The sequence below is a fragment of the Lynx rufus genome, unplaced genomic scaffold (genome assembly GCF_022079265.1).
Source record: "Lynx rufus isolate CCGP_SWC_20201006 ecotype Redwood Valley unplaced genomic scaffold, mLynRuf1.p SCAF_16, whole genome shotgun sequence".
In the NCBI taxonomy this organism is placed as follows: domain Eukaryota; kingdom Metazoa; phylum Chordata; class Mammalia; order Carnivora; family Felidae; genus Lynx; species Lynx rufus.
Genome location: NW_025814830.1, coordinates 3,138,547 through 3,144,604, shown reverse-complemented (window position 1 = coordinate 3,144,604; position 6,058 = coordinate 3,138,547). Strand labels below are relative to the sequence as shown.

The following is a 6,058-nucleotide window of genomic DNA, read 5'->3' as shown; positions in this document are numbered from 1 at the left end:
AGAATCTGAATCAGGTTCCAGGGTCTGAGCTGTCAACACAGAGCCCAATGCGGGGCTCGAACCCATGAACCACAAGATCATGACCAGAGCCAAAGTCAGATGCTCAACCGATTGAGCCACCCAGGTGCCCCTAAATTTTTTTAATGTTTAATAATTTTGAAGGAGAGAGAGAGCGTGAGCAGCGGAGGGGCAGAGGGAGAGGGAGACACAGAATCCAAAGCAGGGTCCAGGTTCTGAGCTGTCAGCACAGAGCCCGACATGGGGCTTGAACCCACAAACGGTGAGATCGTGATCTGAGCTGAAGTTAGATTTTAACTGACAGAGCCACCCAGGCGCCTTGTAAATCTCTTTCTGCATGTAACTAACAGGAGAAGATATTTCCCAATACATGTATCTAACGAAGGATCCATCCACAGTATAAAAAGAATATATAGGGATCTTCCAAAAGTCAGTAAGAAAAAAGCAGACAACTCAATAAAAAGGAAAGAAAGCCAAAGGGCCAATTAGCAGATAGAAAGGTGTTTAACTTCAGTAGCTGCCAAGGAAATGCAAATAAAACCCCCAATGCTGTGCCACAACACAACGACCACATTGGCTAAAATAATAACAATATCAAGAATATCAAGTGTTGGAGACATTACATTAAGGGAAATAAACCACCATCAAAAGACAAATACTGCATGATTCCAGTTATACAAAGTATCTAAAGTAATCAAATTCTTAGAAATTTGGGGAACCCCCAGGGAGGGGGAAATAGGAAGCTGCTATGTAATAGGTAGAGTTTTAGTTCTGCAAGATGAAGATTTTCTAGAGATCAATGATGTGCATGTAGCTAGTACACTTAAAAATGTTTAAGAGTGGGGCACCTGGGTGGCTCAGACGGTTGTCTGACTTTTGATTTCAGCTCAGGTCATGACCTCACAGATGTGGGATGGGGCCCCAGCTCCTAGCTGAGCATGGAGCCTGCTTAACATTCTCTGCCTCTCTCCCTCTCTCCCTGTCTCCGTCTATCTCTCTCTCTCTCTCTGCCCGTCCCCCTCTTGCATGTGTGTGCTTTCTCTCTCTCTCTCTCTCTCTCTAAAAAAAAATGTTGAAGATGGTAGACATTTATGTTGTTTTGGTTTGGTTTGGTTTTTTACCACAATACAAATAAGTGATGTACATAGTGGTTACCAAAGAGCTGAGAGGTTGGGAGAGTGGGTGGACAATTAGCATTTAATAGGCACAGAATTTCACTTTAAAAAGTTCTAGGGATGGATGATGGGGATGGTTACACAATGTGAATGTACTTAATGCCACTAATTGTACCTTTAAAACAGTATACTTTACCACAATAAACATTTTTTTTTCCTTGGGGCACCTGGCTGGCTCAGTCAGAAGGGCATGCGGCTCTTGATCTCGGGATCGTGAGTTTGAGCTCTACGTTGGGTGTAGAGATTACTAAATAAATAAATAAACTTAAAAAAAATTTTTTTTCTTGAAGAATACCAAGTGTGCTTCAGCAGCACATATACTAAAATTGGGACGATCCAGAGAAGATCATTAGCATGGCCCCTCGACAAGAATAGCAAGTGTCGGTGAGGATGTGGAGAGGGTTACTGAAACTCTCATATATCGCTGGGCCAGGGTGGGGAGTGAGAATTGGTACAACCATTTGGAAAAATGTTTGTCACTCTCTACTAACACTGAGCACAGGAGCCAGCAATTTCACTGCAACGTGTGTATCCGACAGAGGGGCGCACAAACATTTCACCAAATGCGTGTGAGAAAGTTCATGGCAGCTGTGGTTGTAATGGCTGAAAAATGGAACCTGTCCAAATGCCCACCAGCACTAAGACAGGTAGATAGTTGACAGAGTATCCATGCAGTGGAAGAAGGAAACGAGCAACCCATACAAGGGAGAATCTTAGAAACATAATGTGGAGTGGAAGAACCCAGACACAAGAGTCCCCACTATGTGACAGCCTTGTTATAAGGTTCAGAAACAGGCAAAACTAATCTTTGTTGTTAGAAGTCAAGATACTGGCTACTGTTGGGGGGGCGGGGGTGGGTAGTGACTGGAAGGGGGCTGTGGGGGTGTCGTGAGGGCTCCAGGTAAGATCTGTGTCTTGATCTGGGTCCTAACTGCTCAGATGTGGTCACTCTGTGCAACATTTTTGAGTAACACACTGTGATTTGTGTCCTTTTCTACATGAATAGTACTCTTTAACAAAATTTGCATTCATCGTTCTTTCTTTCTTTCTTGAGAGGTAGAGACACGTGAGTGGGGGAGGGAGGGAGGAAGGGAGAGAGAGAGAGAGAGAGAAAGAGAGAGAGAGAGAGAGAGAGAGAGAGAGAGAGAGAGAGAATCCCAAGCAGGTGCTGTGCTGCCAGCCCAGAACCCAACGTGGGGCTTGATCTCATGAAACCAAGAGATCATGACCTGAGCTGAAACCAAGAATCAGATGTTTGACTGAGCCACCCAGGTGCCCCTACGTTCACATTTTTTAAAAAGATTATCCTTGCAAATTTAACTCTGATTTCTCCAGACTATAAGTTCCCCCAAGGCAAGGACAGCACTATGTCTGGCCCTATGTTTTCAGAGCCCAGCCTTGGACACAGCACATGCAGTGGGCTCAGGAAAGCTCTGAAATGCTTTGCACTTGAGTGCAAGGGGATGATGTGCCTTCAACTTGTATTTCCAGCCCAAGACTTTCTCCTAGACTCTAAATCCCTATGTTTTCCTGGACATCTCTCCCTGAAGGACCACAGGCTCCTCACTTTCAATGCATCCCAAACTGGCTCTGTGCCTTCCCTCAAGTCGGCTTCTCCCTTCAATTCTCCACCCAGGGTGTGGGAATGTCCATCCGCTGGCATGGTGCCTGCTATCTCTTCAAGGAGAGCCTCATACTCCTGTGCCTGTATTAGCTGCAACTTCCCACCAGGGCACAACTTCTGATCTGGCCCTCAGTGGTATCTTGCAAAACAGACCTCTTCCCCTTCTCCACACTCACAGGCCCCAATCTAGGGTCTTCTCTGCCTGTTCCTTTAAGAGGCCACTGTCTGAACCACTTCTTGAACCTGGTGAGTCCACATCCTCTCCTCCCCCATTGGAGGCTATGAGGTCCCCTTGGCCATGGTATAAAGTGTCCCTAAGGCCCACTAGTACTCAAGGCCCAACTTCCAGCATGAAACCTTCTTCCACCCCTTCCTGCTATCTTGGAGAAGATTCTGGAACTCCCTCCTCTGGAACCCCAGAAACCCTGTTCATCTCTCCACTGTAGTTTAATCACAGGATCTAGAGACCGTCTAAGTGGTCTTTATGAAGGTGGTAGGGGAAAGCAGTTGAATGTTTAAGGCCCTTCATAATAGCCAAAAGGTAGAAGCAACCCAAATGCCCATCAATGGATGAATGGATGAACAAAATGTGGTCTATCCATGTAATGGAATTTTATTCAGCCATAAAAAGGACCGAAGCCCTGATACATACAACATGCCCGAACCTCAAAAATACGTTAAATGAAATACACCAGACACAAAGGTCACATATTATATTATTCCATTTATATGAAATATACAAAATAGGTAAATTCATAGAGACAGAGAGCAGATGAGGGACTGCCAGGGGCTGTGGAAAGGGGGGAAGGGAGAATGACTGCTTTAATGGGTGTAAGGGTTTCTTTTTGGGGTGATAAAAATGTTCTGGAATCAGATAGAGGCAGAGGTTACACAACATTGTGAATGTACCAAACGCCACTGAATCATTCACTTTAAAATCATTAATTTTGGGGTTCCTGGGTGGCTCTGTCGGTAAAGTGTCCAAATTCAGCTCAGGTCATGATCTCACAGTTCGTGAGATCAAGCCTCACATTGGGCTCTCTGCTGTCACAGAGTCCACTTTGGATCCTCTGTCCCCCTCTTTGTCTGCCCCTCCCCTGATCTCTCTCTGTCTCTCTCAAAAGAGATATTTTTAAAATGAATTAATTTCAAATTTTGTTAATTTTATGTTACATGAATTTTCCCTTGACTAAAAAAAAATAGTTTATGTTCTTCAGTCATTCTGCTGGGATTCAAATGCCCACTTCACCATTTGACCTCTTGCTGTTTCCCCTTGCTCCTCCATCAAGTGAGGATAACAATACTCCCTAGCTCACTCATTTGAGAATGCAGGCAATTAATGAGCACAGGGTGGCATTGTGCCCAGTGTGTGGTGAGCAGCCTTGGGAGCCTGGTCAAAGTCCACTCAGCCAAGGGCCAAACGCTGCCCAGTAATCATTCCACTGGCTACACATCTCTAGGCTTCAACCTGTGTAGACATGTGATGTCAGATTCTCCGCCCACACCCGGATCCAGCAGGCAGCCCCGTGGTTCCAGAGAAAGGCAAGTGAGCAAAGAAGAAGTGTAAGTCTTATTTCAAGTCTTCATTGCCAGGATTTAGTTTCACTTCCACCTCTCTCAGTGACCATTTCCATGAGTCACCAAGTTCCCAGTTTCTCCCCTCCTCTGCATGCCCAGATCAAATCTCACTTGACTTCTCTCCCCAACCCCCGGACCATTGAAACAGCCAGTTCCCCAGCCTCTGGGTTCCCCATCAGCACATCTGTCCCTAACTTGCTAACTTCCTTGCCCCTCTCCCTCCAGATGGTGTCCACTCTAATGAGGGCTGCTCAAGAATTCCCACAATCCCACAGTCACCTGCCTCACCCTTTTCCCTCAGCCACCACCCCTCACACATATTGGCCACATCCTTGCCACTTCCTGAACATCCCCAGCCCCTTGTGCTCTCTATGCTTTATTCACACGGTTCCACCTCACTGTGATATTGTCCCCTTTCTCCATCTTCACAGTGTACACTTACCCTTTGAGATCTGGCTCAAATACCACTTCCTCAGACAAGCTGCATTTCCTACCTGAGCCCCACCCCCAACCCTGCATTCTCCCATGGGTTGGGTTAGGGCATTGCTAACCAACCTCAGCACTATTGATATGTGGGCATTAGGAGATGAATCATTCTTCATTGTGTGGGAGGGCAGGGGGCTGTCCTGTGCATTGTAGGATGTTAAGCAGCAGCCCTAGTCTCTACCCACATGATGCCAGGGGTACCCACCAAAAATGTCTCCAGACATTTCAAAATGTCCATGGCGAGGGTGCACAAATGTGCTCAGTTGAGAACCACTGGGTTAGGGTTGAGCTCCTATGCACTCACACATGCAGAATGACCGACAACTTTCCCCAGTTCTTCTTTTCAAGGTGACCGCAGACACTGCTTAACTCCTGGCCAGTTACAAAGCAATTAAGTACATTTCCGCAGCTTTACATCACATTCACAAGGGGAACCTTGGGAAATCCTTGCTTTTCTCTCCATTTCTTTGTTCTCTACACTTTTGCTGCATGCCCATTATATGATGGGAACACTTCTTCCAAGAGGAAGAAAATACATACAGTTCCTGCCTCAGAAAAGCTCAAGTTCAGGGTTTGGGGAAGAGACAGAAATATGCAACCTATTAAAACACAGTGTGGGGGCTCCTGGGTGGCTCAGGTTTTCAGTGTCCAACTTTGACTTAGGTCATGATCTTGTGAGTTTGAGCACCACATCAGGATCTGCAATGACAGAGTGGAGCCTGCTTGGGACTCTGTCTGTCTATCCATCTCTGTGTGTGTGTGTGTGTGTGTGCCTCTCTCCCACTTATAGGCACACACACTCTCTCTCAAAATGAATAAATAAACTTAAAAAAAAACCAGAGTGTGATGAGGCTCGTATAAAGATGGACGTGGGATATTAAACAGATAAGCAGAGCCCATGGTCTGAGGACCCAAGGGCAAAAGCTCTGACCTCTGCCTCAGGGGTGGGAAAAGGGTTAGAAAAAGCTTTCCAAGTGTGGGTGGGTGGCTCAGTCAGTTAAATGTCCAACTCTCAATTTTGGCTCAGGTCATAATCTCACAGTTCATGGGTTCAAGCCCTGTATCGGGCTCTGCGCTGATGGTGCAGAGCCTACTTGGGATTCTCTCTCTCTCTCTCTCTCTCTCTCTCTCTCTCTCTCTCTCTCCCTCCCCCACTCATGCTGTCCTTCTCTCTCTC

General features: G+C 46.2%; 1 non-coding gene across 1 annotated transcript; it reads left to right on the top strand.

Annotated features, from left to right (window-relative positions):
- The first annotated feature begins 1,493 nt into the window (after positions 1–1,493).
- On the top strand, positions 1,494–1,600 carry LOC124511999 (U6 spliceosomal RNA). The gene has a single exon (XR_006962037.1). It is a non-coding gene; the product is annotated as a U6 spliceosomal RNA (small nuclear RNA).
- The last annotated feature ends 4,458 nt before the right edge of the window (positions 1,601–6,058 follow it).